Here is a 27535-nt window from a genome sequence, read left to right as displayed (position 1 = left end):
TTGCTGGGATTAAAGTTGTCAAAATAAATCAGCAAAAAAGCAAGGTTTTGACTGTAAAAGCACAGACATCATATACGTAAATGCCCCGTAGACTGGCGCTGCCTATTGGAGCTGCCTTAATGGCCGGCCACCATCTTGGATGGGTCTCCAATCACTCAAAGTGCATTTATTTTTACTGAGGAAGGTACTTGCCCGACAAAAAAATATATTTCGTCATGCGTTCTCACAACATCAGACATGTGGTATAGCATGAATGTTAAAATATAGCTTCATGTTAATATAAATATACTTTCATAAAATAAATGATATATATATATATATATATATATATATATATAGGCTAGAATGCCCCAGAAATGACCCATGTGATCTGTTTTCAATAGTACACCAGTTGTTGCAATCATAGAGTGTACAATAAAAGGTATATGGGAGCATTGCTGACTTGAGTTGACTGCAGTTGGGTTTAGAGAGTGTGGAACTCATCCAATTTGACAGCAATGCTGTTAAGCTCTCCAGTGCCTGGTGCGGCGTCTACATATTCATGTCTATGGGAAGACTTACTCTTTCACTTGCGTATCTTCATTTAGACACTTCTGCCGGAACTGAGATAGTGCTAAACGCCGGTCGTTGTTTTCTTAGTCTTTGTTTGTAACTTCAAATGGTGTTTTTTTTTATTTTTGGGACTCTGGTAGTTTATCCTAAGGTTGAAGTGGTAGCAGCCAGCTGTTTCTCCTTGTCTGATATTAGTACCTCCCACACCAGTGTTGTTCTGTTGCTAAATACATGAGTGCGTTATGAGTGGAGGACTCAAGGAAGTGCGGTGGTTTGGCGAGACCAGCAATTTGATCATCCAATAGTTGCTTTCTCTCTGCAACTTGTTACTGGTGGAGGTTTTTAGGCAAGTGCGAGAGAACCACTTTTTAAAATCTCCACAAAATATGTATAGCTATACTATGTTACAGTCTTGTTAAGAGACATGAAAAAAATGTTTTAAGCACATTTGTTTTGCAAATTTGCCTTTGCAGCTTTAAAGCTTCTTTCCGGAGTATTTCTCTTATCTAGTGGCTGACAAGCATATATCACACAAAAAAATCAGTTGCTCTGTTTTTTTAGATGGCGACTTCACGTTTCTGTTTATAAATGTGCTTCTGTAGTCGACAAACAGTGCTAAAACATGCTGTTTTATGAGTATTATTCTCATGTCATGTTGTGTTCTCATTTATCTATATTTTAGAGACAGCCGGCCGTACACTGTGCGACTTTTTCACTCGTAGCACTCAGCTTCAGCTCAAACTGTACGACTTCCTCGCAGGGCAGATCTCACGAGCCATGTGCTCACACTGTACGACCCAGTTCTCGGATGCGACCTGACTGCTCACACTGTACGTCTGGTAGCAACGCGTCGGCCCTAAAAATGTGCTAAAAATAGCAGTTTTTACTCAACACATCAGACTTTTTTGTCTTGTTTTGCCTGTTGTCCTTCAGGAGTGCTGCAGGAGGACACACAGGGATTTATGGGGGTTGGATGAGGAAAACGAAATAAAGAAAGTAAATCTGTGTTTTGTGATCAGTTTAATTTGACATGAACACGACAAACATGCTTTCTTGACAATCTTTGTGAGTAAAAAAAAGTGTAGAAATAAAAATGAACAGCGTGTGTTATTAGGGAAATAGCGGGCGAGTGGTGTTGTCATGATTGCGCATGCGCCGTGAGCGGTTCTGATACTTTTTGGGTCGCAGCTGCTCGCAGCGCCGCTTCCACAGTGCGATACCCTCACGAGGGGCGAGCGAAATATTAAACACGCCAGAAGTTTGTGCGAGCTCGCGATCGCTGATCGGTAGCTGGTCATGTGGTGTTAATCACCTCTCATAACCCCCTGTACACTACACGATGCTCTGCGCAAAACTTGCCCCGATCTCGTGGATTCTCGCACGAGTGGAAAATCGGCTCAAAAAAGTGAAAAAGTCGCACAGTGTACGCCCGGCTTTACTTGTCCTTCAAAAGTTCATCAGTGCTGCATCAGCCGAGGAATTCCTTAAATTTGAAGAATCTAAGTGGTAGTCTAACGCTATTAGTTATTTCTGGTCGGCGCTCAGTTTCCTATTGCACGGAGCTCTGCGGGGCAGGTGGCGTGCTTAGCAAAAAAAAAAAAGAGATGTATTGCTTACATTATATCACAGTACATGATGAGCCAATCACTTTTATGGATTTCTGAAAAATCATACATCATTTCTGAAAGGGGAAAACTCCGGAAAGCTGCTTTAACCAGCTCAGTGGCCTAGTGGTAGAGTGTCCGCCCTGAGACTGGGAGATCAGGGTTCGATTCCTGGTCTGGTCATACCAAAGACTTTGAAAAAATGGGACCCAATGCGTCTCTGCTTGACACTCAGCATTAAGGGGTTGGATTGGGGGGTTAAACCACCAAATGGTTCCCGAGCGCGGCTGTGTCTGCAGCTCACCGCTCCCCCAGGGGATGGGTCAAATGCGGAGAACATTAGTTGTGTGTGACAACTAATGGGACTTTAACTTTATTAACTTTAACTTTTAATGGATGAGAGAAAGATAAAACCCACCAAAGTTCACTGTCCTGCTCTAATTTCCTTCTGGGATTAATAAAGTATCTTTGATTGATTGATTTGATTTTTAAACACAAAAACAGAAAAGATGCTCGTTAAAAACAACTGTTTGTCCTTTGGAGTAAAGTTGTTTAGAATAAGCCGATAAATGATTGAAATAGTTTTGCAAGCTACCGCAATTAGCTGGTGGTGGCTCATGGAGTAAAAGAGAATGACTTAAGGCTAATTAATGCAAATTATCTGTCAGCAAGTGTGTTTATTCATAAGTGTGAATCGGTCCTAATTGCTTTGGGTGAACCGAACTTGCCACTAACACTGAATAAAATCAGGTTTATTCAATATTGTTTCATCACAGTCCACCTGCTCGATGTCTCCTCGTCACTGTGCACATGCAGCCAGCGTGTACTGTAGCTGTTACCTAAACACGAACAGGGAGCTAGACAATTGCAACCAATGTGCAGATTTCATGCCACATTTACCGTCTTTGCCTTGGAGTGCCGACGAGTCAAGACAATTTTAGGCAGGAATAAAATGAAACGCTGTCAAATGGCAAAACGTCAGAGGACGTCTGAGTAGAGCAGAGTTTAATTTTTATGTTAAAGAGACCATTATGAACACGAAGTACCGACAGCTAATTATATAGTTCTGAGTTAAATGTTTCTTAATGCCACCGGACACTCCTGGAAGGCTTGAGCATTCAGTCAGATGTTCTTTCATGTTCAAAAAGACAAACAAAGACCAAAGAGCTGTTCCAGAAATTATGAAAATATGTTATCAAAATGAAACTAAATCCACTCTAAGTCAGCGAAGGCATCACTTAGCTAAACAGAAAGGAGTTGATGTTTTTCTATATTTAACGACTTATAAAAGTTGTTGGCTCCTCTGTCACTTTTCCATGTGCCTGACTCATTTGTGCTGCTTCTAATCATTATGCATGATGGTAGAGTACAAACGTCTTCAAATTCCAGCTAGAATTCACTTATCTGTGTGAATGTTGTCTGCAAGGGACAGAAGTCAACAGATTACACTATGATTTAGAACAACTTCTATAGCTGTCTTGCACTTCCTGATGAAAGTAAAGTGTTCAAAGAAAACTTTAACCCCTTGCTCTTTTGTCCATTAAAACAGGATCATTAGCAACAATCAAAGTTGTTGAATCTTAACTTAAACCATTGTATCATCTCTGCTAATGGCAAGCAAAACATTACAAGAGTGAGTCACAATCGAATGGAGAGATTGTCAGGTGAGAACACACAAGGTCTGTGCTGTGAGTGTGATTTACACTAATGCTGGTGAAGGTTCTCAGTCATCCAGGTTATGGTAATCCAAAGGGCTTCAAATGAAGGCAACTGGACTTCTTTGGTTTCTTGAAAAGGTTTTGCTTCTCATCAGAGGAGCTTTGTTGATTCTGACTGGAATATGGGAAAGTCAAGCTTATAAGCTATAGCTGTCTGTTGTTTTTTTAACTAGCTGAAACTACATATGAATACCCCTGTACCATAGCATAACATAACATAACATAACATAGCATAGCATAGCATGACATGACATGACATAACATAACATAACATAACATAACATAACATAACATAACATAACATAACATAACATATATTCCAATTTAATTATAAAGCACAGTTTAAAATAGCATCTAACCAAAGTGCTGTACATAAAAGAGCCAAAGGCTCAAAAATAACAACAGAATCATAGCAAAAAAACTGAGGAATAATAAATTTGCTAAAACGCATAAATGACAAAGCATAAAAATACATGTTAAAGCGAAAAATCGAAGAGAATCAAAGTAAAAGCACTTTGCCAGGAAATTAAGGAGACAAACTGATTAAAACCTGCTAAAACGACACAAATAAAACTAAAAGGGCTAAAAAATATCACAAGGTGCAACCAAAGGAGCAATTAATTCACAATTAAACTAACAAAAACAGGAAAACAGCGCTAAGACATGCAAAAAAAAAATGAGTCATGGTCTACAGGAGTTGTGCAATCTTTCGTGTAGAGCTGAAGTATTAAATTCTGGTCCTGGAGGGCCGGTATCCTGCATGTTTTAGGGGTTTCTCTGCTCAAACACACTTGATTCAGTGGTTGAATCACCTGTGCTGCAGCTCATCAGGCTAGTAGAAAAAAAAAGAAACACAAAATTCGACCAAGACTTCAAGCCTCTTGTTTTAGCACAAGGTACCATTCATCTGAAAAACACATTCTCACTCACTCACTCTCACGGTCAAAATGGTGGTGGTGGCCACCTCCCATTTCTCTTAAAAAATGTTATTGGAGCCTATGGAAACCCATTGTCCATATATGTATATGTCGATGATTGGAACAGGGACTGGATTATTACCAGAAATATGCAGAGACCTGTCAGAAAAACATGGAAACTCTAAAAGCCACTATCTTGTGCCAGTAGGCAGGTCCCTTTTAAAATTTCTTCAGGATTGTTTTTTCCTCTAGTCATTGCTCCACGAACGTTAGTGAATTTTCAACTGATAATGGTATCAGGGTATGAGAACAGCATGAGAGATCGTCACTGCTCATCACTTTAGCAGTCTAATTTGTCACATGCTAAAGAACAAATTGCAAGTAACATTTTTTTATAATTCATATAAAATGCTGTCCAAAGAATACAATTTGAAATGCTTATTGTGGATATTTCGTTTTAAAATACACAATGGCACACTTTTTCTAGTAAAAAGTGGCCTTTCTCAGACAAGCTTCTAAAAACACTTTTTTTTTCTAAATCTGAACGTCTGATGTAACCAACTCCAGCCTGTCCACACATCGAGTCCACGGGTTTCCAATTACGAGAAACAATGCCTGTATCTCCGTGCCTGAGGGCGTTTTGTGCAGCAGAAAAGACGGACTTCTGTAGCCCTCATCAGTCGGTACCAGCTCAGGGAGGTCAGCGCTGTACTCCGGAGACCCGTGACGGGGTTTAAAATATTAAATTCAAATTTCTGGAGCTCAGATCCCCATCAGAACAAACCACCAGAAGAGACGCGCTGCTCTGCGGGCCAGTCTAGCTGGTGTCTGGGTCGGTACCAGATCAGAACTGCCGCGGACCTACAGGAAAGGATTATGTGTAGCTTTTAAATATACCAGCTGGACAGGGTGTCTGGGTAGGATCCAGCTCACAGAAGCTCACATGAGCTCCAGAACTGGATCACAGGTGTCTCTCTCCCTCTCTCTAAGCGCTAAACTACGTTACGTTACGAGCATGAGACAGCTTACAGACACTCATTGGTCTCAATATTATATTAACTGACCGATACTATTTTAATTGTCTGGTACGTAATGTAATCTGTACAATATTGTGATGTTAGCACACGAGTTTAAGCTAACATCGTTAACTCACAAGCTGCTCCCCCACTGTGTCTCCTCACATCGCTGCACAATCTCTCTACTTTGGCCGAGCGTTTCTCGCTCTGGTTTGTCTCTGCTCTCTGGAGCGGGCAGCAAAGTCATAACTTTATGGTTTTGGTCCATCATAAGTATAATTATTAACATTTACAGTTTCCTCTGTGCCAGAGCCGGCATTAGAGTCTATATTTTTCTCTGGATTAAGCTAACAGGAGTCCCTCAGCTGACGTCACTTGGTTTGACAATAATTTGTATATGTGTAAAAAAAATGTTTGAAACGAGTTTCTTTTATATTTCTCTAAACTTTGGTTTATGGGAGTCTCTAACTTACAATTTGCTCTTTAAGGATCCGGTGTGACTGATTGAATTAGTTGATAACTAGGTATCTGACTTGTTACTAATCTAATGTTCTCTTTCCGTGGGTATAACCCAACTGCAGCGGTTTTGTCTCTGATGTCTGATGTGCTATGTATCAGACTAACTAGGTCTAAACTCTAAAACTCCACTGGCTGGATTTCATAGTAGCCAGATGGCGATACACCAATTGCGGTGTATACAACTGTGATTCTACCAATCATGTCAGTTAAACACGTGAACTTTAACATGACGGCACAGTCGCCTGCAGGGTGACCGTGGGTGTTGCGGGGATGTGGATCAAAGTAACCAAATTCACCTGATTGAGTTCTGAATATAGCAATGCAGTTGCTGCCCATTACCATTAGTGCATACTGAACATCTGAGATCAAACACTGTAATCCCCGTGACAAGTTGGGAAGGTTGCCTGATAAAAATACCCCACATATGGAATTTGCAAAGTTCATTTTGACGTGATATAGGGTAACCCGAGCTTTGACCTCGGTAGGTAACTCATCTGTAGCCAGGTGGTCTCTAGCTGGATGGGCGAGCCTAGCTTGTGAGTACATTCGATCACCTTTGTCCAAAACTAGGTTCAGGTCTGAGCCGCTAATGTTCTCGTTCTCGTGTAGAAACGACAAAAACACCAAACTGTTTGGAAGACACTGCTTATTTCTTTGATTTCCATATAAAAATGAATTCTGACTTCTGGTTGCACTCACGCTAGTAATCACAGATGGCCGAGTTGCAATGTCACCAGCTACCTGAGATGGAGCATCTAGAGGACTCTGATTTAAAAGAGTAGACATCTTAGTTAGTAAGATGACGGGATTTTCTTCGGCTTGAACCTCCAGTTTTTCGCAAATCTCCATCTGAGGTTCTTTAGCCAGTCGTTTGGTGATGTCACTGGCGTCACTAGGTGCGTAAGAAACCTTCCATTCATCTAAATCTTCTTGAAATTGTGTCTCATCGTGTTTAGATATTTTAAACTGCTTGCCCGTCTCCCTCCCATTATTCTCACTGTTAGTTTCACTGTGTGGGTGAGCCGTCATTTCCTTTTTCTGCTCTTGTTCCAGATGATCTGCTTTAAGTTTGGTGGTAATGACTTCATTATATTTGTTATTCAGTTCCCTAACGTTCTCCAGAGCGTTTTGTAATTCAGTCTCTTTTTTTATCAAAGTTCTCCTGCAGAAGAGAAATCTGTCTATCGGCCCATATCTGAAGAGTGACCTTCTCAGTTCTTAATTTCTCTATAATCTCTTTGGTCTGAATCTTTGTCTCAGAATGGGCCTGGATCTCTAAATTAAGTTTGTCCTCAAAATATTCAAGCTGCTGTTTAGCAGAAAGAAGATCAGCTTCAGACGTATCTCTGAGCTGCTGGTTGGAAACCTTCACATCATCCAGATCTTTCTGCAACAGTGCTTCTTTACCTTTGAAGAATTGTTCAAGCTCAACAAACCGTTTGGTATTCTTACTGCTGAAATCTTCCAGCTGAGTTTCAGTTTGTTGATGAGCAAGCCTCTCCTTTTTCAGCTCAATTTCCTGCTCTGCTGCATGTTTGATGGTCAAAACATCTTCTTTGTATTTTTTATTCAGCTCCTGGTACAAAACTCCAACTTTCTCCAGAGTGTTTTTTAATTCTGTCTCCTTTTTATAAAAGTTCTCCTGCAGAAGAGACATCTGTCTATCGGCCCGCATCTGAAGAGCATCCTTCTCAGCTCTTAATTTCTCTGTCATTTCTTTGGTCTGAATCTTTGTCTCAGAATGGGCCTGGATCTCTAAATGAAGTTTTTCCTCAAACGTTTTAATCTGCTGTTTAGCAGAAAGGAGATCATCTTCAGACTTATCTCTGAGCTGCTGGTTGGAAACCTTCATGCAATCCAGCTCTTTCTGCAATCGTGTCTCTTTATGCTCAAACTTCTTGTCAGTCTCACTGCTGATATGTTCTAGCTGAGTTTTAGTAAGTTGATGATCATGCCTCTCCTTTTTCAGCTCAATTTCCAGCTGTTCTGTTGTACGCTTGCTGGTCAAAACATCTTCTTTGTATTTTTTATTCAGCTCCTGGTATAAAACTTTGACTTTCTCCAGAGCGTTTTTTAATTCTGTCTCTTTTTTATCAAAGTTCTCCTGCAGAAGAGACATCTCTTTGTTGAACCGTAGCTGAAGATCATCTTTCTCAGCTCTTAATTTGTCATTCATTTCTTTGGTCTGAATCTGAGCCTGGACCTCTAAATGAAGTTTGTCCTCAAAAGTTTTAATCTGCTGTTTAGCAGAAAGGAGATCAGATTCAAACTTATCTCTGAGCTCCTTCATGCAATCCAGATCTTTCTGCAATCGTGTCTCATTTTGCTTAAACTTCTTGTCAGTCTCACTGCTGATATGTTCTAGCTGAGTTTTAGTAAGTTGATGAGCATGCCTCTCCTTTTTCAGCTCATTCTCTAGATTATTTGCCGTAATTTTGCTGTTCAGAACATCTGTATTATACGTTTTAGTCAGCTCCTGGTGTGAAAACTTCATGTCCTCCAAAGCCTTTTGCAACTGAGTCTCTTTCTCTTTAAAAATTGTCTGCTGTTCTGCCAGCTGTGTACATAAAGCCTTGTTTGCATCTGTCAGACATTCAATTAACTTTTGGCTGTCGTCCTTCGATTTCAAACTCTTACTTTTTTCCATCTCAAACTCCTTTTTAAAATGGTCTGGTCGGGAGTCCGTTGTGGTCACGTTGGCTTGAGTTTTCTTATCCTGACTTGAAGCCCTGGGGAAGTCCATTCCTGCTTTGATTCTGTCGAAATGCCGCTGTATTTTCTCTCTGGTCTCCGATCGACCAGTTTGTTCTTTCTCAAACTTCTGTTTAAAATATCTTGTCTGTTTTTGTATATCAGATAAGTGGCTTTCACGCATTTTGTCACCATCCTTGAGGAAAGCCACAAATCCCAAAGTTTTGTGTTGGTCCAAATGCACTCCATGTGTTGTGGAAAACTGTGTTGTCATTTTACGATCTTGATGCAGAACCACGGGGTTGTTTAAATCTGAGTTCGTTAACTTAGTTTATAAATTCCTTCTCCTATGAATCCAAGAAACAAATATATGATAAGTCTGTTTCTAATGTTCACCTGTCTGGTGAGAGAGGTCTGATCTGACTGCCTGACTGCCTGACTGCTTCTGACTGCTCCTGACTGAGCTCACTGAGCTTTATGATGTCATAGAGCCTTTGATGTGTCCCTGTCCTCCTTCGTTTCCTCTTCTTTAGAATTCATGCAGCACCTGCAGTTCTAGAATCTTGTCCCGGAATTCTGGGTCTACTTCTTCAGCTTCATTAGACTTCCTGTTGACATTTAAATGTTTCACTAGTAAGCAATTTATGTATATATAAATAATTATAAATAAATAAATATACATATATAAATGTAAATATATGTATAAATAATACATATAAATAAATATATATGTATATAAATATATAAAAATATATATTTTTTATTTTTATATATATTTATATACATATATATTTATACACACACACACACACACACACACACACACATATATATATATATATATATATATATATATATATATATATATATATATATATATATATATATGAGAATATTTTGGTAATTTTATGATGATTTATGATGATTTTATGATGTTGTATGATTTATATATATGTATTTATTATTTATATATATATACATGTGTATATACACGTGTATATACACATATACATGTGTATATATATATATATATATATATATATATATATATATATATATATATATATATAAATAAATAATTTTATGATGATTTTTGGAATTTTTAGGAATTTTTTAACCATTTGATCAGTAAGTCACGAAATGAAACTCATAGCTTTTGTTGAAAATCCATTAAATCGAGAGACATTAATTAATATTATTCCCAGTAAACTATTTATGTTTAGATTGTTGTTTGGTAATCTTTAGATCAAATATGGACATTATAATAAAAAAAATTCTGTCAGTTTAATTATAAATGTCATTATTTTATTTTTAAAAATTATCTTAGAAACAATAAAATGACTAAACCTGATTTCTCCTGACACCATGATGATACAATCATATTTAAGAAATCTCTTTAAGAAGAATAAATTTGTAATGAATTTAAAAAAAACATTGCCAGTTATATTGAAAAGGTAAATGGTAAATAGCCTGTATTTGTATAGTGCTTTTGTAGGTCTTAGGTGTGTTCTTGCTGTGTCTTTGTAAATCCATGCTTTCGTTCTTTTTTAAACACAGAAACAGTTTTGTTTACCTGTTTGTAGCTACGGTTTCGCCGACAGCTGCCGGCTTCTTCTTCTGCTGAAGAAGCCGGCAGCTGTCGGCGAAACCGTAGCTACAAACAGGTAAACAAAACTGTTTCTGTGTTTAAAAAAGAACGAAAGCATGTGCTTTTGTAGGGTTCTACATCCCCCCAAGGTGCTTTACGATACAATCAGTCTTTCACCCATTCACACACACAGTCACACGCTAGTGGGAAGGAGCAACAATGTAGCCACAGCTGCCCTGGGGTGTAATGGCAGAGGTGAGGCCTGGAGAAAACTGGTGCCACCGGTCCCTCCGACCACCACCATCAGGCAAGGTGGGTTAAGTGTCTTGCCCAAGGACACAACAACAGCATTCCATAGCCAGACTCGGGATCAAACCTGGAGCCATCCGATTACTAGAAATTCCGCTCCAACTCCTGAGCTACTGCTGTCCCATACAGTACATGACTTCAATTCAATTCAATTCAAAAATACTTGATTAATCCCAGAGGGAAATTGATTAAACTGACAAAGTCTCCACGATCTTTAAAAAAATAAACGATGGAACTGGATTGTAATAGGAATTGAGATGTTGTCAATGCCTATGAAAGATTTTCCTATAGGCTGTGCAAAAGGTTCAAGATTTCCTGAGTGTTCATTTCATTGAAGAGCTGACAGGACGCCGGCAGGAGAACATAGTTTTGGGGCTTTGCAACGTGAGTAATGGAGAAGGCGGGGGTGGGGCCATTTCAGTCTTTCACCCATTCATACACACAAACACACACTGGTGGGAATGAGATACAATGTAGCTACAGCTGCCCTTGGGTGCACTGAGAGGCAAGGCAGCATTCGCTAGTCAGAGTCGGGATCAAACCTACAACCTTTCAATTACTGGAAAACCTGCTCCACCTTCCGAGCTCCTGCAGTCCCATGCAACACATGACTTAAATGACTATATCTCCACCATCATTAAGACTTTAATGATGTAATTGGATTGTTATTTGGATTGAGAAGTCAGCCATGCCTATGAAAGATATTCGCATAAGCTGTGCAAAAGGTTCAGTGAGTTACCCTGAGTGTTCCTTTTATTGCGCAGGTTGAAGGGAGCTGACGGGATGCTGGCAGGAGAACGTGTTGTTGGGGCGGGGCCACGTGAGGAATGGCGAAGACGGGGCGGGGGCAGGTGGGGGACTGGCGCTGGTTGGCGTGGAACCCGTTGATAACTGCTTGCAATTCTAGTTTATTTTTGTTTTTTCTCTCAAGAATGTAATCTACATTTACACAGAACAGGGGATTTTTGTCGCCAAAACGACAAAAGTTAGTGATGTGTCGGTCACTCTAAAAGCCAGCTCTATGAAGTGAACGGCGGGAGCCGCCTCATCATTGGTCGGGTTTGGACCGAGGCAATGCGAGGGGGAGGTTTCAACTACCAAGGTGGACGTTAAAAGTAGGGTATTTGTAACCTCCCCCTTGCCAGATGGTATGTTCTAACGTTCCCCTTGGGTGGCAAATACAAAAATTCACAGTCAGAATGCATGGGAAACAAACGCTTGATCACAGTGAGAGTAACGTTTTAGGTAGCAAGAGGGTTAAGGTTAGGATGAGGGAGAGGGGAAGGTTATAAATAGCAAAATGTTAAGGTTTAGGTGCGGTTAAATGAGCTGGTTCGGTGGTGCATCAGTGAACATCCCATCACGTCAGTTTTACGCTGCATTGGGATCTGCAGTCAGAAAAGGGAAAAGCCCCTTTTCGCACATAAGTGACGACAAAGGGCACTTTTAGGGTCAAGGGTCTGAGGCGGAGGGTGGATGTGTTGCAATAACGGAACGGGGAAGCTAATTAGCATATAAAGCCGGCATGAAATTATGGAAATGCCTAAAAAAAATCAACACGATCTAATCGGTGTCCCAGGAGACTTATATCTGAAGACAGTGACCACGAAGAAGGACAGATCTCCAGTGAACCAGGGCATGAATGTTTGTTTATTTTTAATTTTTTTATTTGAACAACCCTCAACTATTTGCTAATTGTAAGATTCAGCTTCATTCCAGCATTATTTATCTTTTTACAATAAAAAATTATTTTTGCTAAAACAAAAGTTTTTGGTATAGCAGTGCACGGTGTGCAAGAGAAACACCCCATGGCAGTGTGAGGTGTGTAGGACTCTGCCTGCAGCTGGAGAGAAACTGCTTCAAGGTCTACCACATCAAATAAAAACGTCTGAAAGTTTACAAAAATAAATGGTCTTAAAAACTGCTGAAAAAGAAACCAAGGTTCACACTTTTTTAGGATTAGATGCATTACAGTTCAAAGTTTAAATTGTTTGCCCAGTAATTTTGAAGTTCCTGTTCAGTAATAAATGTAAAAAATTCAAATCCATTTTTTGCTTTTTTTCACTTTTAAGCTGATTTTTTAAAGGCTTTAATAGAAATAAATTCTAAATACAAACCATACACTGAAAGATGACGTTGTTCTGAAAAAAGGAGAAGAGTTACACACACTTTGCACTTTTTATTACAATTTTACAGCCATAAGATTAAAAAATACCAGGCGGCCCTGTTATAATATGGTCATAAGAGGGTTATTAAGACGGCGATGCACAAACAGGAAGTGATTGGTAGTCATTCCACTCCAATCCAGTTGGTGGTGGTAATGCACCAAATTGTTGTTTGCCAAGTGCCATAAGACCACAAATAAGAATAAGAAGAAGAGAGGCGGGAGCATTCGTAACAAACTCAAAGCGATTGTCAAAACATTAAGCATGAAACTGAGTTATCCTAGTGGCTCCAATGAGAAAGAAGCTGCTTGCTTCATAAAAGCTTTTATTTTCACTTCTGAAAGTGACGTCGTTTTTCGATGTAAACATCAAAAGGAAGCAGAAAGGAAAGACAATGGAAAATGTTTAAAGGGAGGAAAACAGACCAAAATGGAAAATAGAAAAAATAAAATAAAAACAAAGGCAAAAGCACAGGAGCACTGACAGGAAAAAGAAAGCAGAGCAAATATTGAAAGAGCTCAAAGGGAGGGAAACACAGGAAAAAAAGAGGAGGACTAATAAAAAGGGAAAGTAACTCATGTCAGAAGAGGGGAGAGTTTCACAAATCCAGTTAAAGGTAGGACTGTAGAAAATTTAGTGTAAGGAGCCCCATGACTGTGTTCGCCTTGGGCCCCCAAATTGCTAAATCTGCCACTGGAGCTGGCTTTTAGAGCGACCGACACAACACTAACGAGTTCGCTAGCAAGATGGTTAAGGTTAGGATGGGGTGAGGGGAAGGTTAAATAACGAGAGGTTAAGGTGAGGGTAAGGTACAATGAGCTTGTTTGGTGCCCTGGCTGCGGACATCCCATCGCGTAAGTGTAACGCTGCATTGGGATCTGCCGTCAGAAAAGGGAAAAACCCATTTTCGCACATAAGTAACAAAAAAAGGGCACTTTTGGCATCAGGGGTCTGAGGCAGAGGGTGGATGACCAAGCGTTTGTTTTTGACACGCTGGGAGTGAGAATGTGTTGATCTGAAGGAAATACATCACCTCTGCAGATGTGTGAGCTCAGAGTTTCTGCCTTGACCACAATTCATCTTACTTTTTAGATATTGATCTTTTTGGATCACTTTCAGTCACGAGTGTTCTATAGTGTCCTCTCTTAACATTGACGGATGTTTTTATAAAAGGTTTTCATTGCTGTCCATGTAGAGGGTCGGCAGAAAGAGCAGATGGTGCATTTTTGAGTTTGTATTTTGTGCCAGGGAAATAATTTATGTGTGAAAGGGTGCAACGAGTCAGGGCGAGACACATTATGCATGATCAGTTCTGGGCCTTTGCTGCATGTCCTCCTTGTTTTCAGTCTTTGCCATATGTGTGACTTTTTGAATAAAAGCCAACATTTCTCCAGGTATGCAAACATTCACCTTCTGGTTTTCCAGCTTTTATTGTTGCTTTCCCATTTTCTCACTTGCTTTTCAAAGCTGGAATTGGCAGCAATACATTTAAGTTCATTTGTTAAGTTAAGCCAGAAACAACAGTGTCTAAAACCCTTAAAAACTTGAACAGTTTCACAAATGTAGATTTAAAACATGCACTGATTTTGCTCTAAATCATCCTGAACATAAAAACTCAGACTGGACCAAATGAGCTCCCTCTTTCCTCACAGATGAGCGTGAGTAATTTTACAGGGGCATCGCTTTATTCCACCGAGCATGGTCCCTCAGCTCAAACAGCAGCACATCTGTCTGCTCACCACTGATCCATCTCCGTCTGACAACTCCAAATCACGCTAGCCAAGCTGTTTGTGTCTCTTTTTGTCAGAAGCATTCATCTTCTCTGTTTTTCTGCCAGTTTTTGTGAATCTGTGACTCACAGCAGATGTTCGGCGACAACTCAGGAAATGTGTGTTTTCAAGCAGAATCGGAACTTTCTTAGCTTGATTCTGAGAAGGTTCTGTCTCTCCTAACGTGTTTATGTGGAAAGCTTTACATCCAGATATGCACATAGGTGAAATAAATCTTATTTGATTCTTTATAATGGTCAACTTTAGGAGTTTGCATCATTGTTGTTTTTTTTCTCTCTTTTTGTAAGAAACACTTTTGAACTGATTCATAAACTAAAACCAGCCAGCCCTCTGTAAAGGTTAATTAAACCAGTGCTGGACGATTCTGATCTTTGGTAAAATAATATTTACCACATTTCATTTTTCTTCCACTTTCTAAAATGCTTTCTGATAATTTACTGAAGCTTGACTTCCCTCGGTCTGAACTCCTGCTCCGAGTGCTGCGTGATAAGGTTATTGATCAGTTAAAGAGCAAGTAACGTCTAAATTAACTTTTTTTTGCTGATGAACTGTATAAATGAGTGTCTAATAGTGTTTTAAATGTGTGCATTCTTTATTTTAGCATTTTGGTGCATTTTCTTTAAAAATTAAAAATTCTGTCTAAAAACCACAGTAATGCGCCACCTTCAGCTGAAAACATAGAATTTGAGTCATTTTGAATAAATTTTAGCCAATGGCTAAAGAGTAAAGTACTACGTAAACCAGTAGAGTACTACGTAGCAGCTCCGTGCCAAAGTTATAAAAGCAACGAGCGTCTCGGCCACGCCCTGTGGCGAGTGGGAGTTGGATTTGCAAGCGAGTGTAGGAGGTCAGCGGTAGTTCAGCATTAGCATATAGCATTAGCATATCCTAGTCTTTAGCATATATTTTAGTGTTATAAATACTTATTTAGTGTTAGCTTGGCTGTTGTATATTATAGTTTAGTTAGTGTTTGGCTGTTAGTGTAATTGGGAAAGTATTTCGGGTTTAGTGTTCCATATCGTCTTAGTATTGGTGAGTAGGTGTAGTGTAGTATGGTTGCGGTGACTCTGTGGGCATTTTACCCGTGATTCTGCACGTCTCCGTTTGAAGAGGGAGGCTGTGCCCACCGTGGCTCTTCCGCGATTTAGATGCAGCCCACCGACTCTGCTCCCCCACCACGGCGGGCTCCAGTCTGAGGTGAGTCAGCTAAATAAACGTTTTAACATCTTCTAAAGACAATTCCCTACCTAAATGCAAAGTCTGAGAGACGTGGTTCACTTCCTTTAGCTAGTCAGTCGGCAATTCTGCAACAGTGACTCTAACTGACGCAGCACTTGTTGACAGCATTACAGCGTGAAATCCAGCTTGTGACCCGGTTCTGTGAGGAATTCTGTTCAGGAGGTCGCATTTCAGGCTCTCCACATCATATGTGACTGACTTTTACGTTATAACAACGATCACACACTAGGAATGTTATAAAGCGCCTATATAGGAGATTCTTTTGTATATTATCTGACTATAAACTCCAACAACAATGTGCTTCTATTTTTTTTTTCAGGCTAAATCTACCCAAGACACTGGCTGTCAGACTGATTTAGCTGCATGAATGTACTTGTCCAGGCTGATGTGAAACCTTCCCTGTAGCAAAGGTGAATTATTTTTAATAATCTTCTATGCAAACATTTTATTATCACCTTCTAGTTTTAATTTGTTTTACAGATTATTTTTACACGTGATTTTATGCTCTTTTAAACATTTATAAATGTGCTGCTTCTTTGTTTTTACATAGCCAGCCAGAATGGAGTTCACAGCCGCAGTGTGTCTGGTGACCCACGGGGACCATGATGAAAATTCATCTTCCAGAAGGTCCCAGAGCGTCCAGACCCCCTGAAAAGACCAAGGTGTGAGGTGTCTGCTGTTGATTCCAGCTTCCACCTCAGTGACAGTGCAAGCTCAGTGAACTGTTCAAGGTAAAAAAAAAATTAAAACATTTCAGAATTTTTAAGATATTAACAAATAAGTATGTGATTACATCATGACGGAGGCTACTGATTCTGCCCGTGACACTTGGTGGTGACGTGTAAGCTGATTCTCCTGGAAAATAACTTTTACATTAAATATTTTGTTTTTGCTATCAAAAGTAAATTAACTAATAACCTGCATTATTGCAGGACATTCAGCAAAATATGGACTCTACACCATGAGGAATGCACACATTAATATTCTATAAGAGCACATAAGGTGAGCAACACCACATATTGTACACTGTCCTGAATTTGTTTTCTTTCTGCATCTCATTAGCCTGGCTGATCACCTGATAACTCCTGTCATCTGGTTATGACAGCATGAGGATGTCCTCACACACCTGTAACCTATCAGCTCATCTGGCAGAATAGAGAGAGAAGAGACAACACCACATCTCCTGTTCCTGGAAAGCCTTCAGCCTTCCTTCGATGACTGAGAACCTCCATCAGCTCTGTCTCCTGTCTGCCTACAATTATTATAATAAATATTGTGTTTGACAAGTTTTTTGTGCTGCCAAATATCTCATTTAGATTCCAGTTTTGATATTTTAATGGATATTTATAAATTACATTGAATATCACATTTTTTTGCATGTTTAACTAGCTATTGTGATTAATTAAACTAGCACCTCACTGTTAAAAGCTCGTTCTAATTTCAAGCATGTTTAAGTATTTATGGACATGAACAAAAACAGGAAATATATAAATTGAGATTTATTTAATTAATATAACAAATAAGGGGGAAAGAGTCATTGAAAGGCACATTCTTCTGGAAGTTCCTGATCCTGAGGACACCAGCAGAGGAGACCAGCTGCAGACACCAGAGACCAGCTGCAGACACCAGAGGACCTAGAACCGAGAGAGCAGCTGTTATTAGTAAATAAAGAAATCAGGGCAGTTTTAGTGGGCTGAACACATTACAGAATAATTTTCTCATGGGGTATTTTCATAACTTTATATGCAGCAGACTGTACCTTGAGCCCAGGGCTACCGGAGAGCTATCCAGCATGTTTCAGTGGATTTTCCTGCTTTAACAGGTTAGATTAGCTGTTAAGCAGCTCAGCTATTTGTTGCTGATTAAAACCAGGTGTGCTGAAGCAGATAAACCTCTAAAACATGCTGAATACTAGCTTTTTGGGGCCGTGGAGACAAACCCTGCAGCTAATCCAATGCTATGGCTAACGGCTACTTACCTTTCAGAGGTGATTCTGTTGGGTCGGTTCTGGGAGTTTCAGGCAACTCACAAGCTCAAAACAATAAGACTCAGGTCCGCTTGTCTCCTCCAAATAGACTTGGTCCCTTTCTTCTCGAGTGTCTGTAAGGAGGGGGAGAAACGTCCTCCACTTCTATCAACTGCTCAGAGTGAAGGGAGCTAGCTTCGTCTAGTTAGCCATCGTCTTCGTCACTGCCGCGGCTCCGCCCTCTCGGTCCTCCAGGCAACGCCTACTAATGTTGCATTTTTTAAAATTGATACGTGGGTGGAGAAGGACTCCGAGGCTCAATTGACCCGCTCTTTAATGTCACACAATCCTGCAGACCAACACAAAGACCTGAGACAAATCTTTTCTAACAAGGACTTTAGTGTAATCTAATTATTACTTCCTAAAGGGAGTTTCTATGACAACACGGCTTTTGTATAGATACAGTGCATCTGTTTCAGCATCTTTGGCCTGAGGTCAGTTTTTGTTTCCATCTCCTGTTTATTTCAGCTGCTCAATTTCATTTTTACTGATTTAACCTTTGAATTTGACCTTTGCCCCAAAAAATAAAATTCCAGAAATACAACTTAGTGATGGTGACAGAGGAGTTAAGTGTCAGCCCCATAACCTGAGGGTTGCAGGTTCACTTCCTGCTTAGTCTGTCATACCTGTTGTGTCCTTGGGCAAGACACTAGGTGCTGGTGGTCGGCGGGACCAGTGTGGCTTATCACCACCAGAGTGTGAATGGATGAATGACTGTTGTGTTGGAATGTGCTCTAGGGGTTGTAGGACTCTAGGAGGTGCTGTAAATGCAGGCCATTTTCCATAATTTGATATTTGAGTTTCTCACCAATGTTTTGAGGTTTTTAATCTACATTAACGGTTTATTTGCAGTAAAAAGTTACAGAACGGGATGTTTAAAAGGTTGGTGCAAGAAAACAAAAATGACACGAGCAAAATCACTTTCTGACCCCAATGTTCGTGCTTCTCTGATTCGAGTCTTTAAACCAAACGTTTGATATTTTCTTTGGAGAAGCACCATTGTTTGGTGGAAAGGCAACTTTATCTAGATCGTATATTTTACACACTTCTTCAAACTGCAGTCTCCAACTTTCACTGGAATCAGCACCTTGAAGTCTTAGACCATGGCCTTGAATCAGAAAAGGGTAGAATGCCTTCTCCGAGTCAGGGAAAAGGTCCTGCCCCAAGTGGAGGAGTTTAAGTATCTTGGGGTCTTCTTCATGGGTGAGGGAAAGATGGAGCATGGTGAATTGGTGCTGCATTTGCAATGATGCAGGTATTGTACCGGTCGTGGTGGAGAGAGAGAGCTGGGCTTGAAGGAGAAGCTCTTGATTTACCAGTTGATCTACGTTTCTACCCACAGGGCTTCTGGGCTCTCCCTCAGAGATAGGGTGAGAAGCTTGGTCATCTGGGAGGGACTCAGAGTCGATCCGCTGCTCCTTCACATCGAGAGGAGCTGGTTGAGGTTTCTCGGGTGCCTAGCTCGGATGCCTCCTGGACGACTCCCCGAGGTTTTCACGTCCAACCAGGAGGAGACCTAAAGGAAGACTCAGGACACGCTGGAGGGACTATGTCTCTCGGCTGGCCAGGGAACGCCTTGTGATTCCCCTGGATGAGCTGGCCCAAGTGGCTGGGGAGAGGGAAGTCTGGCCTCTCTGTTTAGGCTGCTGCCCCTGAGACCCAACCCCAGATAAACCAGAAGCAGCACCATTATTTTACAATTGCTTTACAGTTGCTTAGCAAGCGTAAAGGGTTGCCGTTTTCTGTCGGTGTGGACTTAAGAGAGAGGAGGTAAGTCTTTGCTTGGCTGATTTTGCTGTTGCTGTAAAGCAACCTCAAACTACTGCCTGGTGCCACCCATGGGATAAACAGAGGACGATGGATGGATGGAACAACACATTCTCACATCTGAAGCGGCTGAAACTGACAAAGTGTGACCAAGCATTTGTTCCCAAGGAGGTGACGCACCGTGCCAGAGCATCGCTTTCCGACTCCCGCGGTAAAACGGACATTTCACCGACATTCAAACTCCAACCTCTAGAGATTTAACCTTCCCCACGCCCCCATCCTAACTTTAACCCAGTTTCGCTTTCTACACTGTAAAAAAAAGTCCAGTGAACTTAAAAAAGTAAAGCAACCAGTAGCAATACAATTTTCAGTTCAGTCAACTTTTTAGGTGCTTGCTTTTCTGTGTTAACTTAACATTTTGCAAGTTAAAACGTTCAACTGACTTAAAACTTTAAACTCTCCAAACAAATTGCAAGGTGGATTTTTAACAGTGTAAATTTCCCATTAACTGTGTTTGAGTGGAGCGATACAACGGGAAATTTTTGCATGTGAAAGTGGGTTAAGGTTAGGATGGGGGAGTTAAATTGCAAGAGGGTAAAGGTCACAATTTGCTAAAATCTCCGTTTTACTGCGGGCATCGCGAAGCGACGTTCTGGCACAGCGACGCATTGGAAACAAACATTTGGTCACCCTTCGTCAGTTTCAGCCGCTTCGGGTGTGAGAACGTGTTTATTTCAAACATAAAGGCAACTGAATGTGCTTTTTAGGTGCAAAAATAAATAATGCTCACCCTAGTTTTGTCACTTGTTTTTCAACAGATTCCAAAGTTTTAAGAGCAGAAAGTAAAACACATTCTGTATGAATGTAGCTGTAACCAATGGTAGGAAACAAAAGAATAATGTAATAAATCTGGAAAGTTTTAAGCACCAAATTCTGATCCTTTCAGTGTTTTTTTTCATCCTGCGGAGACACCTAAAAACAAAGATGATCATTCATCCATCTGTTTTTACTTCTGTTGTAGAAATTTAAGCTGAATTATCTGTTTAGAGAAGCTGCCATGTCGTAAAAATGTTAAAAGAATAACTCTGAAAGTGGAGCTTTTCCTATTATTTAAGAAAATGATTCATATACAGGCCAAAAAAAGCAACTATCACAAAACAAGTTCAAAAGTTATGTTTACATAGGTGAATGTGTGTTTTTAAATATTTTTTTGATATATATCCTGAGCATCAATGTTACAACTTCCCAGCAGCATAAATACATGAAGATATCACTGTTTCCCCACAGGAACACATTCACACCCTGCACACTTTCATCTGTCATGTGGCAGAGTGCATGGCCTGTGTTAGCATACGCTTCAGAGCCAGAGGCATCCGCCCGTCTGCTCACATCTGCAGCCTGCTTTTGTAACCAGGACCTAATGGCTCATCTGCACCCAGCGGCACATCATGAATCACACAAGGACAGATCCACAGGCTAATGAAAAATAATATTTACATTTCTGTGTCATAAAAGCTAACAGAAAAGAAAACTGCTTCTGTTTCCAAACTGTTAAGGCTCTAGTTTTGATATTTATGCAGTTAGTTTATCAGAGATTTGTTGTAAACCAGAGATAAGTCTGGTGTTTCACAACAGCTTTGATGTCTAACGGGTTACTCGTCTATTTAAAATCTGTCTGCAATCCAAGATGGTCATTTTCACCTGACTACCAAATGCATCAGAAACACATCAGCAGTGAAGAATAAACAGTTCTTTTTACATTATCTTACCACCTCAAATATTAAGAGGGGAACAAAAAGAATGTGCTACCGCTGAGAGATCATAATCTTCTTCATCCATATGGTTGCCATGGTGAAGCATAAGTCTCATATAAGAAAACACATGGACATCAGCTCATTAACAAATAGGAACGTCCGGACCACCGCCGAGTGGAGATGTGACACCAGGGCAGAATCCCTGTTTCCTGTCTCATCATTTGAATTTAAGTCTAAAACCGTGAAATCTCTGGATAAAACCCAGAATGCTCAGACTTTGCCAAGAATTAGTTAAGCCAGTTTTCCTCTCTAGTTCTTGACTAATAAAATAGATAGTTTGTTTTGCAATCTTGGCCAACACAAATCTATTTTCAATCTTTTATTTATTAGGTCACAGGTGTAGAGTTAAATCTACATACTGAAATCACCTCTGTTGCTATTCAGTGGAGATTCCGAAAAATGACCAATCAGATTAACCTATGAGGCTTAGATCATAAATAAATATCCCGGATACTTATATATCGCTCTAAGTTCATACATCAACCTGTTTGATCTAATTTTCATCCAAAGATTAATGTTTAATTTAGATAATTAAATTTAATAGCAAAAGTTATTTTTGAATCAGAAGTTAGGATCTTTGCTTTCAAATAACCAGAAATATTACACCTTTTCTGTGTTTCGATTCAATAATGAGGCAAGTTTAAAAATGAAGAAATTTATTACTAACAATTTTAAACTGAAAGATTTGAAACAACAAGTATAAAATGACAATTCAAGGATGACAATTTAATGACAATTTTCAACAGCTTTGATATTAACTTGTTTTAAAAGCAAACCTGTGCCTAGGGATGGGTACCTTTGACATTTGAATCGATTCGGTACTAATTCCCGGTACCTAGGAATCGATACCGGTACTTAACGGTACCAATTTTCGATACTTTTGAGTGTTTATTATTTTAATTCTCTTTTATAATTAAATATATATTTTTCTCAATATATAACCATATTTAATAAATCTCACGATAAATAACATACAACTGTTTGTATTTTAACATCGTCCTTGTAGTTTTATAAGCTGATAATTAAACTGAAGCAAACATCTTTACTGTGAACTAAATTTACTGTGTATCTTAATTCCTTTTGCCGTCCTTTTTCATTTGATTTTTCTTACTGGGTGTCACAGTGTAGGAGGTGGAGACGGCGGACCATGTGTGGTTGAGCTGAGCAGGAGGTAAAGATGCAGGCTTCGGATAAAGTAAAAATGATTTAATGGCAGGATGGGATGAACAGAAACACCAGCAGACAACAACAATGAACTGACCAAGGACAGGGGCAAAACAGGTGGTTTAAATACAGAGGGCTAATTAGGGAAACATGGACAGGTAAACGAGGGACAGGTGAGAACAATAAGGGTAATCATGGCAGGAGAGGAACACAGTCAGGCGGGCAGGGGCAGATCGTGACACTGGGAAGTTAGAATTTCCGAGGAGAAAGCGAACGCACCATTAGCTGATAACAACGGTGGCAATGGAAGCTAACATGTCAAGCTAACGTTATCTTAAACAGTTTATTTAACTGCTGGAGCAGATTAAAACGATGATGCCTCACACTTAGATCATTGTCACTGGTTTCATCTTCACCCAATCACCCGTCACATTTAGTAAAGTGAAGCCAAACTTTAGACTGTGTTCATGTTCTTCTAGTCAGAAATTCGGAGTTCCGAGGAGAAAGCGAACGCACCATTAGCGAAACAGAAACTAACATATCAGGCTAACGTTATCTTAAACATTTTATTTACCTACCGGAGCAGATTAAGATGAGGATGTCTCACTTAGATCGTTGTCGCTGGTTTCATCATCACCCAGTTACCCATCACATTTAGTGAAGTGGACCCAAGCTTTAGCGTGCGTTCTTTCTACCCATGCTGCTCTGTTTACAACTGGCTCGCAGCGAGTGACATCATAACGCTCTTGCGCATGCGCAGCTGTCTTGGCAAGTTCTCGTTTTGAAGGACGGGTACCGAAACGAGGCATCGTTTGAAATGACGTGAATCGGTGCTCGGTCGGTACTGTGGAATTCGGTCGGTACCTTAAAAAGTACCAAATTCGGTACCCATCCCTACGCTGTGCCTGAATGGAAGCTAAATGGAAAATACGAGTTTGGATGCGTGGATGAAGTATGAGAAGGTTTCTTTCCCAGAGAGTTGGAAGCGTTCTGTATGAAAATGATGTTTTGAGGCTAACTGAGTTATTTAGAGATAAAACAGCATCAAACGCATTCTCGTGTGCTACCTCACCCAAACAGGACCCTCTTGTGGATCGGGAGATCAGGAGGATGTGGTTCATCCAAGATGAGACTCAGTCTGGTAGGGAAGACGCAAGTGTCCGATCGTCTGGTCCAGAGTTGTCCTGGGTACACGGTTTGTCAAGCGTTTGGCAGATGGACGTTCTCGCCTTAACTTCAGAAATCAATGACTCTGGTAGAGTCTTCGTTAGCTGGTTACAGTTCGTTTATTCTTTGGCTATTCTGGTCAGCGTGACTAGAACAGCAGGTGGAGGATTCAGGGTGGCCGTTCCCTTTCCCTCCTTGGTGTTGGTTCAAGAACTGGTTCTGAAGCTGGGGGTGGTTAGTTTTACCAAGCTCCAGGACACTCCCACTCTCTCAGGAAGAAAGCTTTGATCATGCGTCAAAACGTGTGAAGTATTTACCTTGAAGTGAATCCTGCATGAGCTGGACACGTGCAAAGGCATTTTCTGGTTACTGAATAAACATTACTGATTATCATAAATAATAATTATTATTAACCAAAGGTTAATATGTCATTTCATTAATTATAATACATTTAATATGAAAAGGATGATTATTTATGATGATTATTATAAACCTTAATAATAATAAGCTTTTATTGAGTTATTTGATAATAGTTGAAGATGTCCTTCATCTTGGGATGGACACAGATAAACAGTCAGGCTGATGATTATTCTTCAGACACTCTGGCTCCTGATGGCTTTAATCTGTGGATAAAGGTTATATCTTGACTCAGCTGTGACCTAGCTGAAAGACGGTCATCCATAACGCTACACAGGACACAAGAGCATGGAAATCCAGCTTCGCGCTTTCCACGTCATTCCACTTTAATAGAAACATTATTGGATTTGCTGACTTGATCTTGGAGGCTCTCGTCCAACAAGTCCCATCACATTTCTATTAAAAAAACACATTTGTGACACAAGTTTGTTCTCTGTTTAGTGTATGCCTTGCTGCCAATGCAATTTATTCAATTGCAAAACGGGTAATTATTTCATGCGGCTTAAAGGCAAAAGGTGGGTGATAATGTGTTTTCCTGTCTGCGGGTGTTCGTTTCTCTGTTCAGTTATCAGAAAATCTCATCAACCACTGGGTGGGTTTTAATGAAATACTCAGAAAATAATTATTACATAAACATCTATGGCTTATTGTCACCATTCATGATGATAACCAGTCCCAGCAAACAGAAACGGCTTCAACTCAGTCCAATGTACAGATATTGAGCTTAAATGACACATGTACACTGTAAGAAATGACATGTTGAATTACTTAACAAAGTTGTGTCAACTGGTTCAACTAAACCTAGTTGCTTAATGTAAGAAGTACTATTGTTATAACTAGATTGGGTAAATTCACATTTTATTTCTTAGAGTTTAAATAGCTGAGGGTCATTTAAGACTGTGAAGAAATCAGCATTGCACTAAACAGAAGCCACATCTCAACCAAATCTTATTCCAATGTGATTTCTTAAACAAAAAAAGCCATTTCTGCACACAGTTTATAGTTTAAAGGACAAGTTAAGATCCACATTTGCTGTGGTCTCCATATGAATGCATGCCTTGTGAGATGATCTGTGTGGAAAAAGCTCTGGCGCTCCTGTTTCAGGAAGTAGAAGTGAGCCAGAGGAGACAGGCAGGATTTCGAGGCTTATTTCCGGATATTTGAACATCTCGCTTCTGATTGGATAACAGCAATGAGACTCCACCATTGACTCTGTCTGATGTTTTATCTCCACAATTAACACAAGCTTGAAGGAGTTCTTCCATGTTGTGGACTTGCAATGCTACACTGACATCATATACGTAGACGCCCCATGGACTGGTGCGGCCTACAAGAGCTGCTGTAGTGGCTGGCTGCCATCTTGGAAAGGTCTCTATTCACTCACAGTGCATTTTTTTCATCCTGAGGAAGGTGCTTACCCGACTAAAAAACATATTTTATTGTGCTTTTTCCCAAAATCTGACATATTGTATGGCATGACATAATTACATAAAATAATAGTGCACCAGATGTTGCAACCATAGGCTGTACAAAAACAGTCATAATTTCTTACTCTACATTGACTCCAGTTGAGTTTGGAGAGTGAGGAATCCAGCCAATATGGCGGTGGCGCTGTTACGCTCTCCAGCGCCCAATGGGGTGTCTATATTTTCATGCCTATGATTTCTACTAGCCAAGACGTGCTCTTCTCTCTCCTGGACGATAAACCAACAACAGCCTTCCCCGGCGAGAGCCAAGATGGGTGTCCGTGAATGTTAGTTTACAGTGTGACAAAGATCTGAGTGGCTTTTCTAATCAGTAGCTACTGTAGGAAACAAGGGTAATAAAACCATTTTCACATTCAGTCTGCATGTAAAACTCAGAGTGAATGATCATATTTTAAAAAATAACCAAAAAAAAAAACAGTTTAACTGTGAATTTGCTCTTTAAATAGTGAACTCGCAATGATGTTTTGCGGTGTTATTTGGAAGATTGACTATTAAACCATAAAATACCCATCAGAAAGAATACCTGATTGATAAAACCTTTTTAGCAAACGACTAATGCTGTTCATTAACCTGAGATGAGGCTGTTTTCCTTCAGAGATTAACACACAGGAGAACCATCGTCTGCAGTCGGCTTTGCTGGAGTCGTTTAGTCATTTGGGGAATGTTAGAAATTACATCTGCCTTCATCACATTCAGTCATGCTTACAGCATTGTGAGGTGTCTCGTCAGTCCCAGTGCAAATAAAACCTGAAGTAATACTCTGATATCAGCGTTAGGCTGAATTTGAATTTAACAAACTCTCTGTCATATCCGGTTATTCAGAAGATCGGGGATAACTGACACAAAATGAAATGTAAATGATCCTGGTGGTGGAGGGGATGTTGGGGTTTATTATTATATTTTGTGTGCTTGTTTGAACAGATGTAATGATTTCACATCAGGGATGCTTCAAATGACTTTTTACATGCAATAAAACTGAATCTGCCCTGTTGCTTCAGTAATGCAATAAACTCAGTATTAGATGTTAGTGGAAAAGTACTGTTGGCTTTTTCATCTGGAGGCAGCGGATGTCTCCTAACTTCACTGATGATTACAAGAGGTCAGACTGACATTTCTGACACAAACAGTTTTCTCAAACAACAAACAACAAATAACTCCAATGTTTTTGTCTGCAACAATTGATTTATTAGAACAAAACCATCTCAGAAAACCAGCTACCTTATTTAAGCCAGAATTCAACATGAGCCAAACTGTTGGTTTTAAATGCACAGAGGAGTTTTTGGATTAGGTTGAAGAGGCTTTCTATGGTCCATGCCTTTCCCCTAGCTAGAAACTGTTTCTATTTTTTGAGCATTTCCTACTAAATATCACGTAACCATGAAAACAACCAACCACAAACTAATCCTGATGGATCAAACTGTCAAAAGCGTAAATCCAAGATTATTTCCTTTATGCATCCCAACAGAGATGGGGAACTGGGGCATCAACAAGTTATCTCCATGCCATGTTTTTCTTCAGCTCGGCAACTAAACCAGGGGACTTCAATCAGCATCGTAAATGAACCTGGTTCAGTTGTTGAGCAGAA

The 27535-nt window shown here is 40.0% G+C and overlaps 1 protein-coding gene and 1 long non-coding RNA gene across 3 annotated transcripts in view; one reads left to right on the top strand and one right to left on the bottom strand.

Moving 5' to 3' along the window:
• The window catches only part of oprm1 (opioid receptor, mu 1), a 54309-nt gene that overhangs the window by 3930 nt on the left and 22844 nt on the right, over positions 1-27535 (top strand). The window lies entirely within an intron of this gene.
• On the bottom strand, positions 17593-18512 carry LOC139061972 (uncharacterized). The gene is made up of 2 exons (XR_011515583.1): positions 18087-18512; positions 17593-17742 (listed from the first exon to the last, which is right to left on the bottom strand). It is a non-coding gene; the product is annotated as an uncharacterized lncRNA (long non-coding RNA).

Source organism: Nothobranchius furzeri, chromosome 12 (assembly GCF_043380555.1).
Source record: "Nothobranchius furzeri strain GRZ-AD chromosome 12, NfurGRZ-RIMD1, whole genome shotgun sequence".
Taxonomy (NCBI): Eukaryota; Metazoa; Chordata; class Actinopteri; order Cyprinodontiformes; family Nothobranchiidae; genus Nothobranchius; species Nothobranchius furzeri.
The sequence above is the reverse complement of the archived record's forward strand: the minus strand, read 5'-3'. Positions and strand labels throughout refer to the sequence as shown.